General features: G+C 38.8%; 1 protein-coding gene across 1 annotated transcript in view; it reads right to left on the bottom strand.

Annotated features, from left to right (window-relative positions):
- Positions 1 to 12,910, bottom strand: part of ANKFN1 (ankyrin repeat and fibronectin type III domain containing 1) — a 1,480,122-nt gene that overhangs the window by 1,089,682 nt on the left and 377,530 nt on the right. The gene's annotated exons all lie outside the window — the stretch shown is intronic.

The following is a 12,910-nucleotide window of genomic DNA, read 5'->3' as shown; positions in this document are numbered from 1 at the left end:
AACATGTCGACCAAACACTCGGACTGATTGTGCAGCGGACTCATTGAATGGACCGCATCCTCTTCCATCTCCCTCTATCTTGATTTAAATATGGGAAATCATGGTCACAACACAGATTTCTCACTTCCACAGGAACACCTATTCAGAACAGGCAGTATTTAAGAAATTTGCTAGAGGCTCTACAGTTACCCAGAGAAATTACTGTTGTAAAATGGCCAGGACATCAAGCAGGCAGCGGGTACGTTGCCGTGGGCAACATATACGCTGACTTCGTACCCAGATATTGTGCATTACCAGTATGCTCAATCAATGGAGGTTTCACGTGCAACTTTGAGGAAGAAAGTGCCTTTACAATGATGATGCAAATAACTGATACATGGTAAGAGCTGAAAAGGGTACTGGGAAATGTGTCTGAGGGACTACAAAATGTGTGGATCAGGTCAGGATGTGCAAAAATGCAAATGACATTTCGAATTATTGCAGATGAAAATTGTAGAAGGTGTGTCACATGTCATAGAACAAATGTCCAAAAAAAAAATAGGGATAGTATTACTACTAATACATTTGTGAGTTACAAGAAAGAAGATGTTTCAATCAATGTGAACTCTAGAGTAGTAAAAGAATACACTAATGCTTTGGATGTTAAGGACGACTTGTCGAATTGTGTTTCTGAGGAAGTCATGAATCATCACATCCTTCGATCTTACCCAGTCTCTTGCTGTATTCGACTTTCATTAGTTTAGAGGCGAGGACATTTTGAATATTTCTACTCAAACTATGAGCTAGTGTTATCAATCATGCCTTTGATATAGAGCATGTGTTCCCATCTGCAAGCAAAAATCAGATATTCTGCTTGGTATTACTTCTTTCCACACTTTACTTGTAGATAGTGTAAAACTAACAAACAATTTAACATGTTTAATGCGACCTGCAGAGAAAGCTTACATTATTGCTTTAGAAGAAAGATACATGTGCCTGACTGAAAGGGAGAGGTTTTAGAGAATGTATGGAAGAAGGAGGAAAATGAATTTAGAAAGAAAACAGTTTAACCATAACTCAGACTAGGCAGTCGACACAAGGGAGAAATTTGCTTTCATAAAACAAGGACACTACATTTTACAGGGAGATGAAAATGCAATTCCAGGGGTTTACTACTCTTGTGGACAGAATGCTTACTTCCTGTTACCTGCTAATTTGGAAGGAACCTGTTATTTAGGGTTCTCACCCATAAATCTACTAGCATATTTACTCAACCAGGACACTTTAAATGCTTTCTAATGATGTTTGGCTGTCTAAATATTTTTCAGGTTTCCAATTGTAAATATTACACATTTTTCTTCACATACATAAAGTCTAAAAAATAGTAATGAGATCCTAAAAACTATTTCAATTATACTCCTATTGGTCAATGCAATAGTCCCAAAAGCTTTTAAATGAATAATACTGGTCAGGGAATTCAAAGTTTCATTAACATTTTGGGTATCTACTTTAAGAAAAAATAATTAAAATAAATACATTTAAATACATTGAGGTTTTTAAAGATCTATTCATTAAAAAAAGCAATTCAAATCACATGTGCAAATTATTCAGTGAATATAATAAAACATGAAAGAAATTTCTGTATGAGAATATTTACCTAAAAGCCTGAATAAAAAACATCAATTCTTGTATTTAATATAAAAACGAAGAAAAATGTTTGATATTGCATTTTAAGCTCTTTCCTGAGAACTAATAGATTGCTCTGAAAATTTTTATTTTCCTTTATTCACAGTTTTAAGCAGTTCTTCATTTACAAAAATTAAAAAAAACTCTTCTTCTGTGCCAGAAGATAGACTCTCAGCCATAGAATTCAGTGTGCATGTATTGCTAATTCTCTCAGACCATAAGCAGGGATATAATTAGCATAGGTTTAGCTATACAGCATCCTTTCACAGGATCAAGAGGCATCTTCATGATAATATAATACATGGGATTCTGCAATCACTGTGTAAAAAGCTGTCTTTTTCCATAACAATCACGACTTGTGACAAACCCAGTTGCAGACTATAAAGAAATGACTTCAGAACTCAACTGCAATACTTTATTACAGTCGAGTTCTGACTTCACAATGCCTGCTGTCAGGGCCAGCAGCCAAGGGAAAGACAGGTCAGCACATAGTGCATAATAAAAGAAGCAGCTTAAAGTAGAAAAAAATATAAGTTGCTTTTCTTTCTCTACTGTGTTTCTAGCTGTGCAGTGACAACCAGAATGGAAATATTTATGGCAACATGTTTATTTTTTGCCCTCCTTAGGCAGTTATAGAAAAGTTAGAATCTTTCTGCATATACATTCTGAGCTACTGTGCCTTTCTAAAAAAAACTGACATATTAATATATCAAACTGATTCTAATATCTTCTTGCAACAAACATCTCACACATTTTTTGGTGGGCCTAATTTAGCTTTAAAGATTCTATTTTCATTCTTTATATTTACAAACATGCTCTCTCATTTATAAGACAGAGCAACGCACCACGGGTGTATGTGGTTTGTGAGACGGGTGATGAGGTGACCATTTATTAATAGGAATGAAGTACACCCTGTCATATTGCAAGTCACCCTTGGGTCCCATACGCTTACACAGGAAGTCTTCGGTGCCTTAAAATATCCTTATGATTTACGGCAGGGGGTACCATAGCCCATACATGATACACATTGCTTTAAGACTGATGCGTATGAGAGCTATCTGAAGATGCAAGTTTTCAATGGAAATAAACTGTGAATAAATTTGTCTAGAGCTTGCACTCTACTCTTTCAATGTGAGAGATATTAAAATATATAACAAAAGATTGGCTCCTCGTGGAGGTTAGCAACCTACTGAATCCTTTAAGGCACTCAGAGATCAGACTAGCATTAGTGTTCTCCTGGATAGTGCTGCCCACCTTGGAATTAAAATAATAAATCCTGTTCACAAGAAAATTTAAAACCTGTGTTCATTTTGAAAGTTTAAAATAAATAGATCTTCATATATATATATAGTATTTCAGTAGATGAAGAAAAAAGACTCTTTAAATAAAAAATACATAAAAAAAGAGATGGGCAAGCCAACAAATTTACAGGGAGAGTTAAACCAAGGATCTAGCTAGGCACTTAGAGTGCATGCATGAGCCGAGGCATGGAAATGTTTGCATTGTAGATCATACAACAACCCACCTAAAATATGTTAAAACCTCTTCAAAATGTGTATTTCTTTAACATGTGGAAGCTTTGACATTCGTATATCACATTATATTACTGCACTGAGATGTACTTATTAAAAGTGATACATTTTAAACATGAACCATTAGTGAAGTAAGAGAAAAGACAGTTGTCAAGTAAAACCTGTGCATGGCCTTGATTATTTTAGAGCAACATTATATTCTAACTAATCAAACCAATAGGTTTTGGTACAGCTAATATTCTGAAGAAAAAGGAGCTTTGGCGAAATAAAATAATTGCACAATATAAGCGGGGAGGCTGTGATTTATACATGTTTTCTGGTTTCATGTTGTACAAATTAGCCAGCCAAAGGATACATATTTGTCTTTCCTTATGTTGACACTTTGTTTTGACCTCGTTGTGCATTTTTCTGCAGTTTCTATACAACGAAAACTCGACCCGAAGGGAACTGAAGTGCTAGTATGAGCACTAGTTACATTTCACAAGGTCACATTAATTTTTCATAGGTACAGGGATATTAAGTGATCTGCCCACTCACAGGATGCTGCGCCCATGCCTAGTCTCAAACCTGGTTCCCCAGTGCCAGAGTGAGTAGCTCTGGCAGTAACGCCACTTCCTGGGATGAGGGAGGCGTCAGGCAGAAGCAACATGAAACCTCAGCTCATTATGGGCTCAAGGTTTTAAAAGGACACCATGCCGAGCCAGAGCCAGGCTTAAGGCTTGAGCCTGGTTCTATCTTTAAGGCATGCCCACCTCTAGCGAAGTATATTTGCAAACCAAGCATATTTATGAAATACATTGTTTAGTGGCTATAAACGTAGGAACAGGAATAAGATTCATTAATTTACTATTGCATGTCACAACATTTGATGAAAAGCAAACGAGCACGGTCTCCTGCAATTGTGACCTATCAGAAAGGGAACAGTCAACTAAACAAGGCAAGAAGGGGAGGTGGGGAGCAGGGTAAAACCGGCTTGTCTTGGGACAGTAGAGAAGAGATGTTTGAAATATATTAGTTTGCAATCCAAAGTTGAGTATATTCTCTATGTCCTATATTTTCAAATTAACATTCTGTATTTTTAAAAACAGAGCTTTGTCATTTGACTTACATGAAAAATAAACTATTCCTCGTTTTGAACAATGATGAAATTCACAATCATTATTCCTTCTTGGAAAATAATTTCATGAAAAAATCAACAGCCTTTGCCCACTCACTGTTTGCCAATTTGCTTGGAACTTTGAGGGCATTTTCAAAACCCCATCACTAGCGAGCAAGTGTGCAGAAATTATCAAATTCTTCAAAATCCATCATGACACAAAGCAAGGAAAATGTGAATCAGCCTATCAGTAAATCGGTCTATTGAAGGGAATTTTAGCATTCAGGTTTGCGACTGTCGAAACAGACCAGTGCAAACCATAACTTCAAAGAAATGAGGGGCTGGGAAAATATACTGTACGGCTGGGTTGAACATGAGGTTGGGGCTGTGGGAGACTGAACGCCTCCCACCCTCTCCCAGAATCCACCCTGGTCCATCTTCTGAGCTGCTGGGGAGGGACCAGGTGATGGAGCCCTTTGCTCTCAGCACAACTTCTGACTGTAGTGAACTGTTCTCAGCACACTCGTGCACTGTTGTGCTGCTGCACACTAATGGTCTCCAGCCATGTTGGCTAAGAGTGTGAAACCATCAAGAGGTGAATGGGTACGGTCTATGCATTCTGTCTGGAGGATTCATTTATCAGGGTGATGTGTGGAGTCTGATCCAATGTGGAGTGTGGTGGAGAGTAGCATGTGATGGACTGCAGACACACATGCCCACTGTCCTAATTTGCTTCATTCCCATGCTCCAAAATTAAAATCACACTACAATGAGGGCAAAGAACAAGAGCTTTTGATAGACAGTGCTTCTCTTTATCAAAGTTTCATGTAGGGCAATTATCTCAATGATCATTATCTCTGCTTTCCCTTAATGCTCATAGAAGAGTTTTGCTGGGAGCAGCATGATGCTACAAGGCTCAAGTTTAAAACTCAAATATTAAATGAGGGCCCTTAATTAGTGAACTCGCCAAGCAATGCCGGATGAGTGATACAATATAACCTCATAATAAGATTCTTGAGAAAAGATATGCAGCAGAAAAGGCTGGGATTGTCACATTCTGAATGACTAGTAGAGCATTATTGCATCACATGCTCCAGAGTTGTCCCTAATTAAAAGATTGTGTGTCCTTCATAACCAAGGACAGATGTTTTTTTTCCTGTGGGCAGGTTATGGGAAGAGGGTTGGACAAGGTCAAGACTTTTGCTTTTAGATATGGATGTTTAACTGATAATTTGTTTTATTGCCTCTGTTGCTAAAGTGGAGAAGACCTTTACAATGTTTTTATCTATCTAAATGTTATATGGCTGAGCCAGTAGATTGAGCATTTTATTCTTCTTTTAGCAGAAATATTAAAGACCGAGGTCCCCATTTAAAGCTTCCATTTGCTTTGTCACCCTTTTACCCACCAATCCATCTATCCTCTCAGATTTCCATTTACTCTGCAAACTTTTCAGTCACCCACCCACCCATCCTCTCAGATTTGCATTTACTTTGCTGTCCTTTCACCCACCCATTTATCCATCCTCAGGTTTCCATGTACTCTGCTATCCTTTTATCCACTAAATCACCCACCCATTATGCATCCTTTCACCTATCCTCGCAGTTCCATTTACTCTGCCATCCTTTCACTCTCACACCTATTCTCACATCCATTCTCAGATTTCCATGTACTCTGCCATCTGTTCCACCCATCCATTAGCCATTCTTTCATGCATCCATTCATACTTCCAGAATTCCATTTATTCTGCCATCATCCATGTATCCACTCAGATTTCCATTTACCATGCCATCTTTTCAAACACCCATCTACTCATCCTCTCACCAATTTATCCACCCACCCTTTTATTCACTCATCCACCCATCCTTTCACCCACTCATCCATCCTTTCCCCCACCCATCTATCCATCTATTTCCCCTACTCATCTATCTATTCTCCAGTCTGTCATCAACCCATCCTCTCACCCTCTTATCCATCTTCTCTTTCACCCACTCATCCATCCACTCGTCCATCATTCTCTCCCTTTTTAATCACTCTGTCTTTCTTTCTTCTTTTTAGCATTAATTATGAGCTTTTTTCTGCCAAGATGCAGTTTAAAGAAGCCCATAACCCCACACTTCCTGCGTACAATCCACAACCCCTATGAAATCTGGTAGACCCAGTAATCACCAAGATATGTGGATGTTGTTCTCCATTGAAGGAAATAAATTCGGAATCGGTGCGGTTTATGGCATGCAATAAATTCTGCAGTTTTGGCGCGATCCATACTAACTCGAAAATAGGCATCCAACAATTAGATTTCTAAAAAAAGTCTCCCTTTTCATTCAAATGCAAGCAAATATTTCAATGTCTTATGCCAGGTCATCAAATGTCATACATTTTTTGATTTGTTTTGTCTTCTTTGACCTGAAATCCAATTCAAGGAAAGTTTTTTTAGAGTCTTTATACATGTTTTCTGTCTCAAATGATTCCTAACCTATCTTAGAGGTGAAACCTTATTTCCCTTAATGAAAGATTTGCAGTAAAGTTTTGAAATTCTGTAATGATGGATGGATGGATATTTGAGTGTTGAATTTCATGCATTGGTTACTTTACAGAGCTCTATGTATAACAAAGTCTATAAATCGGAAGAACCAAGGAAAAGATAGGGCCTACTTGGTAATGGTGGACCTAGTCTGACACTCTTTATCACTCTTCCTTTTTGAGAAGGTTAAGTGTAAGGCAAGTCTGAATAATTTAATGGCCAGGTCTTTCCTGAGAAACATGTGCCTTTCCTGAGAAACATGCATTTAAGTTGTGGCCCCAAGGATGTGAGTTCAACAGCCTAGGTTCTTGTCCTTCAAAGGTTCTAAAGATTGAATGATCATTGGTTAATTAGATGAGCAGAAGCGGTGTAAAGGGTATTGTTGGCAAGTAATGTGATGTGGGCCTTGTATCTTGGTCCTTGGCCTCATTAAGCATTATGGATTCTGATGATAACTATACACTTTATCCTGGTATCAACTTAGAGTACCTAAAGGCCTTTCAAGTCCGGCATAATACACTCACACCTCTTCAAATTCAGACCAATGTGCATTAAACATCAAGGATGAAACTCGAGTGTTTGAGGCCATGTCCAGCAGGGCATTGGCACATGCTGGAACCCTAGGCCTGCCCCGTGCCCAGACTTCCAGCACATGGATCCTGCTGAACATTGCCTTTAGTTGAAGTGAACCGACTCTCACTGAAGGAGGTCTTTCATACATGGCTTGTATCAAACCCTCTTGCACCGAGATTCTGTAGTGCATACAAATTTAGGGGCTAGTAAAGTGTTTGACCATGCCTTATACAAAGTTCTTTTGCCACAAAGCCCATATGGCACATCCTTAAGACATGCCACTGCACTCTGGGTGCTAGACATATAAACAAGCCTTTATTTTCTCTAACAGCAAGCAAATGTATAAAACTGCAATATCTATCTTTGTGTAAAAAAGATAATAAATGGGCCTTCAATTCCATGCAAGAGCAACATGCATCACCAAAGGCAGTAACTGTAAATGAAAAGGTGCAGAACCACTTTCAAGACTTAGACTCCACTCAATACATATGGAAACAAGTCAATGTTCTGTGCCTGTAAGTAAATATATATTGAAAGAAATACGTTGTTAGGATTTGTTTCTCTGTAGGAGAGAGGATAATCCCCTTGACTGATCGAGAGCAGGCCACAGTGACTGATTTTAGCACTGCCCGTACCAGGACTCCTACGGTTGGCTCTTTGGGTGAAGGGGACCAGGTACAGGATATTTTAGCAGGACATGCCCTGAACCGAGGGTCAAAAAAGGCCTCGCTGAAGGTCTTCATGTGGGTCGTCTGGGTAGTTTTTATTGGTGTAGGTATGGTCAACGGTAAAAGCCATATCCCGCAGACAGTGTTTACTGAGGGTCAGAGTGTAGCAGAACGTAAGCCCTGAAACCAGAACCTGAAGGCCAACTGGGCACAGATGTGGGACTTTTCCAGCAGGCTTCATAGGAACGTGGTTTGATATCAGCACATGTCCTAGCACCCTCAGTGTTGTTCTTACAGTCAAATATTCAGCCCTGCAAATTCTTAAGATAAGCGGTACCACAAAGCTTTCAGGATGTCATTGATGATGTCAGTGGCGTTATCATATGCCATATCATCAGTTATGTGCTTGATGATAAAGTTTGCTCAAAATGTGCATTAAACTAAACAAATTCTTTCACTTCATTACAGTCTGAAAACAAAAAAGGAATTTGGTGGAAACTATCTATTGGTCTTGGATACCCTTTGTAAAATAATGAGTGTACGATAAGTATTTTATAATGATTGGAAGAAGACACATCTGTTCAAGTAAGTTATATTGTATAATGGTATAGACTAGTCAATTTGTTGCGGAACCTAGAACTAATTGCAATACAATTTCTGTGAGTGGATTGTTATTGAAATTTTTCCGTAGAAAACGATGGTGAAAAGTCTACCACTCTATCATGACGCGTTAATCCAATATGGCGGATTTTCAAAATGGCTGCCCATTATTTGAGATATAGGGTATAACTGTTTATATGCCCATGTGTGGTATCATTTTATATGTTTTTAGGGACTGGAAAGTCAAAAATAACATCAAAAATTGTTTCTGATGACCATAATATCAAATAATCGCGGAATTTGTCAGATAGACAAAGTTTGTATAATTTTTTCGTTGACTTATATGACAAAGTGTGAAGGAGCGTAAATATTACAATTAACTTTTGAAATAAAAAGTTTGCTATTGTTTGTGTTTTGTTTTGTAACTTTGTTGTTATTGTTTGTTTTTTTGTTAATCAAAAATGTTTCATTTTTGTGCTACAGGTTCTTGCGAGTTACTGTGAGATACAGTGAAAATGGACGTAGAAAAGTGTTTCATTTGTGATGTGGTGTTTCAGGAAGATGACGGTGTATCTGTACTCACTGAAAGAGGAGTGACTGGAATTCAAAAAACATGCAAGGAGAGAAAAATATCTAAGTTTCACGTTTGTGTTTGGCAGAAAGTTCACAAGAAATGTAGAGCGCATTTTGTTAACTTGAAAACTCCGTTCCAGGAGAAAGAATGAGATCCCACAACTTCTCGTGTTCTACGGTCATGTGAAACCCTGTTTGATTTTAGAATTTCTTTTTTTTTCTGTGGTACTGAGTTAAGTTTATAGTTCAGGGAGAGGAAAAAAAATGTGTGGTTTAATGCACAAACAGTTGAATTCTAATCATCAGTTTTACAAAAATGCAACAAACGCAATGATGAATGGGCAGACAAAGTTAAGAGACGTATCCAAAATGTGTCTGATTTACATGCTGTAGATGCATGCTACCACAAACAATATTACGTCAATTTTTATACTGGAAAATTAATTCCCGGGCAGTTCACTGAGAACCCTCCAATATCTTCAGGTCGACCAGAGGACTCAGTTCGCCAGGAAACTTTTCTTCAAGTAGTTAAATACATGGAGGTAAATGATGAAGAACAAACTACTGTTAAAGAACTTGTTAATAAAATGCGAGAATTACTGCCAGAAGATAGCGAACCATACAGTTCGAAGTATATGAAACAAAAACTCAAAGAACATTTTGAAGATTAAATCTTCATAGGAACAGTTGCAGGGGCTGCTGATGTTGTTACTTTTAAAAGTACATCTGTTCATGTATTGCAAGAGTACCACAGTCATAGCCATGAAGATGTTGAAGAGGATCGAAACAATCTCCTTATGGCAGCTGCTGAAATAATAAGAAATTATATGAAAGACATCCCTGTAGAACCAGAAACATATCCACCCATTGGAACCATGAGTAGTGTTGACTATAATGTGAGCTATATTCCTGATTCGTTAAGGCTTTTATTATCAGATTTTGTTACTGATAAAACCAACAGAGAGAGAAAAGTAGCTTCTATAGGACAGGCAATTATGCAAGCTGTGCGCCCACGAGTCTTAGTTGCACCGTTGCAGTTAGGGCTGGCAGTTCAATTACATGACAACACAAGCTCGAGATTTGTAGTTGAAGCAGTAAATCATATGGGATTCTACACCTTCTATTCAGAAGTTCTTCGTTTTGAACGTTCAGCTGCAGCAGAAAAAGGAAACACTATACCTGTCCTTGTGGAACCTTCTGAAAGTCCTCAGAAATTCGTTCAATATGAAGCTGATAATATTGATCACAATATTATTACAATAGATGGCCATGGTACTTTTCATGGGTTGGGCATTATCGCCACTGTGACTCCAACCGTAAAATTTTCAGCGGTCATTAAGAAACGTCAAGTTTAATTTGAAGAACTGAGGAGGTTGGGGGAAATCCCAATAAAAACATATAATCCACAGGCCAGTGGGATGCGTTTCTTAAAGTATAATACCATTAAGGAAATCGCGTACAGTGACCCATCTGCAAACCTGGATATTTTATTGAACATCTCACATCTACTCAGCAACAGTGTTCCAGGATGGCAAGGAGTATGCCAACTACTACATAAAGGTAACCATACCGGTGTATCATCTGTCATCTTTCTGCCAATGATTAACATGGATCCAACAAATGAGACGTGTATTCTCTCAACACTGTTTTTTGTTTCTTACCATGCCAAGAGATACAGCCAAACCCCTATTATAACATTCGACCAGCCTCTTTTCCACAAAGCACTTAGCATCATAGCCAATGAATCACAGGATAGTCCTTTTAAGAAGGTCATTCTGAGACTAGGAGGCCTGCACACAATCATGAGTTTTCTTGGATGCATCGGTTTTTTGATGAGTGGATCAGGCTTGGTTGACATACTTGAGATCATATATGCAGGAAATGCTGTAAAGCACATGCTTTCCGGTAAAGCTATTGCAAGTGCGATTTGTGGTCATCTTATTGTGACATCCGTTTTCAACACGATTTTAGCAATGCAAGCCCTAGATCATAATGACGATTTACAGGCAGCTAGATCATTGTCTAATAATCTTCTTAATGGGGAGCTTTCTGTTGAGGATGTTACACATAATGCTGTTGTCGAAATTGCAACCAAACTGCTGAAGGCCAAAGATGAACTTAAATTTTACAGGACTCCTCGACTTTGGTTGCAATATTTGGAAATGGTCAACATCCTGAAACCATTCTTAAAAGCAGAAAGAACAGGAAATTGGCATCTACATCTTGCAATGGTAAAGGAGATGCTACCTTTTTTTGCGCATGAGGCCATAATTTATATGCCAGTTCTGCACGACTGCATGTATTATGAGAGAATGGTTGAGCTTGAATTTGAAGCTCCTGATGTATACACTTTATTACAAGAAAACAATGGTTCTGTCGGGTTTAAGTAAAACAATCGCTTTGTTATGCAAATAAATCAAGAAATGACCACACAAACTCAGAATACAAATCACGTTAACGCTAGATTTGGAGGGTGTGATGTCGTTTTTTATATAAATTTCAGCATTTATATGAAAACACCCATATTACTTGTAACGCAAGGTTACCAATGAAGTAAACTTTAACGTGAAGCAGTGAATCAGTGACAAGGTGACAAAAGTGACAATTTTGTGCAAGATATGTACAGTGATCAAATACAAAGGAAACATTCTATGTACATCATATACAAGAGGAGGGCCAGTATCAAGGAAAAACACAATGGCGCTGTTTCATGAGTGAATCAAAATACATTCGGAAAACAGGTCTTGAACTGGTCCTAGCAGTTATCGTCGACGTTTCAACCCAAATTATGCGAAATTAAATCGTCATGCAGGGTCTTCATCAGGACATTAAGAAAGGCAATGGCAACCTGCAAGTGCAAGTAAAGTATGTATCAATATCATGAAATGCTTATGTTTAATGTGTGGTCCCTAATGGAATAGCCAAAACTCACCTAGCCGGTGGTATAGGATGGCCTGGCAATCAGTTGTATGCGTTTCAAAAGACAGAGCGCCTCATCAAATGTGGTCTCTGTAAGTGAAAGGGGACTTCATTGGTTCAAAGAGAAAGCGCATCTCCGATGTCATAGTGCATCAGGGCGGGGGATATAACAAGCATCGGTGATTGAACCCCATATTGATTAGATAGCGTGTGGAGTCATAGTCTCTATAAATACGACCGGGGCGTGTGTCGTCCCTGTTAAACCAAAGAGAGAATGGATCTCTGGAGAGGAGGGGGGGGGAATGGGATAGTTAATGAACCAAAAGGCCCCTGTTATAAAAGTGGGCTCAACAGTCACGGGTGGTGGGGAGCCGACCACGGTGCTTAAATAGCGCCTATGAAGCGTGCATATTAATCTGACTCCTAATGTGAAAAGTTCAAAACGCCAGGCACGGCAACCATGCTTTAAAAGAAAAGAAAAGGGGGGCGGCTCACCTATACGGGCGAACCGCGTCCGCTAAGTGGGATACGTCCGAGATTCAAACAGAGTTCTGTAATAAAAACCAATCGTTGAGGGCACAATCGCGAACGGGTGATAAATCCATGAAAGGCAGAATAACGGGATTCGGGGCTTACTTAAATTTGAAGGCAAGCGATCATGACTCACGCTGCAGCACCTCCTCTCTCAGTCGGAGGAAGCCGCAACTGACAGGACGACTGCTAAATGAAAGGAATTCGGGGCAGTCCTGTATGACGTAGACA

This window comes from Triturus cristatus, chromosome 7, assembly GCF_964204655.1.
Source record: "Triturus cristatus chromosome 7, aTriCri1.1, whole genome shotgun sequence".
NCBI classification, from domain to species: Eukaryota; Metazoa; Chordata; class Amphibia; order Caudata; family Salamandridae; genus Triturus; species Triturus cristatus.
Note: the sequence above shows the minus strand (reverse complement) of the source record. Positions and strands in the feature narration are given on the sequence as shown.